The sequence below is a fragment of the Saccopteryx bilineata genome, chromosome 9 (genome assembly GCF_036850765.1).
Source record: "Saccopteryx bilineata isolate mSacBil1 chromosome 9, mSacBil1_pri_phased_curated, whole genome shotgun sequence".
NCBI lineage: Eukaryota > Metazoa > Chordata > Mammalia > Chiroptera > Emballonuridae > Saccopteryx > Saccopteryx bilineata.
In genome coordinates, this window is record NC_089498.1 from 47,136,698 (window position 1) to 47,137,849 (window position 1,152).

Sequence of the window (1,152 nt, forward strand, 5' to 3'; positions counted from 1 at the left end):
AGGAGAGGAGAGAGGGTTTTTGTCCACTGGAGCTCTGGAGAGGAGGGAAGCCCAGATTTTCCAGATTTTTGTCTGCTTGGGCTCCTAAAAGGAAGAAGGCTTGGACTGTCTGGGTATTTGTCTGCTGAAGCTACTGAGAGTAAGGAAGCCCAGATTGTCTTGGTTGTTGTCTGCAGGGGTTCCAAAGAGGGGAGAAACCCAGATGACTGGGTCTCCTTCCTTCAGGAGAAATGGTAAGATTGAAGAGCAGAGAGGAACACACTAAAACCAATACAGTGGCCCTGGCCGGTTGGCTAAGCGGTAGAGCGTCGGCCTACCGTGCGGAGGACCCGGGTTCGATTCCTGGCCAGGGCACATAGGAGAAGCGCCCATTTGCTTCTCCACCCCTCCGCTGCGCCTTCCTCTCTGTCTCTCTCTTCCCCTCCCGCAGCCAAGGCTCCATTGGAGCAAAGATGGCCCGGGCGCTGGGGATGGCTCTGTGGCCTCTGCCCCAGGCGCTAGAGTGGCTCTGGTAGCAACATGGTGACACCCAGGAGGGACGCAACATGGCGACGCCCAGGATGGGCAGAGCATCGCCCCCTGGTGGGCAGAGCGTCGCCCCCTGGTGGGCGTGCCGGGTGGATCCCGGTCGGGCGCATGCGGGAGTCTGTCTGACTGTCTCTCCCTGTTTCCAGCTTCAGAAAAATGCAAAAACAAAACAAAACAAAAAAACAAAAAAAAAACAACAACAACAAAAAACAATACAGTGGCAGAAGGAAGAGTCACAGACAGTGTTCCTGCAATCTGCTGGCAACCAGTTCTCAGCTCACAGAGAGAAATCCAAGTGCAGCCTCTCTGCCTTCAAGATCCCACCTCCCTCACCTTACGGGGTACAAAAAGTAGCAGAGACAAACCGCACAGTCAACTCTCCAGAGCCACTCTCTCCCCTGGAGAACAGAGGTGCTCTGTGTCTGGTCCCCTGGTCTATTGAGACATGGGGAGGAGTGCCCAGAGGCCTAAGATCACCATTATTAAAGCCATAAAGCCTTCACAACAAATCTCACCTATTAATATGTTTGTAGCCCCACCTACACCATTGCCACAGCAACATCTCAATGGAGGCCAGTCCAGGAATTTCACAGAGCTAAAACTTGTAATACAGTGCCACCTAAC

The 1,152-nt window shown here is 53.5% G+C and overlaps 1 non-coding gene across 1 annotated transcript; it reads left to right on the forward strand.

The window, feature by feature from the left end:
• Positions 1–278: 278 nt before the first annotated feature.
• Positions 279–354, forward strand: TRNAG-ACC (transfer RNA glycine (anticodon ACC)). Its single transcript has one exon. It is a non-coding gene; the product is annotated as a tRNA-Gly (tRNA).
• The last annotated feature ends 798 nt before the right edge of the window (positions 355–1,152 follow it).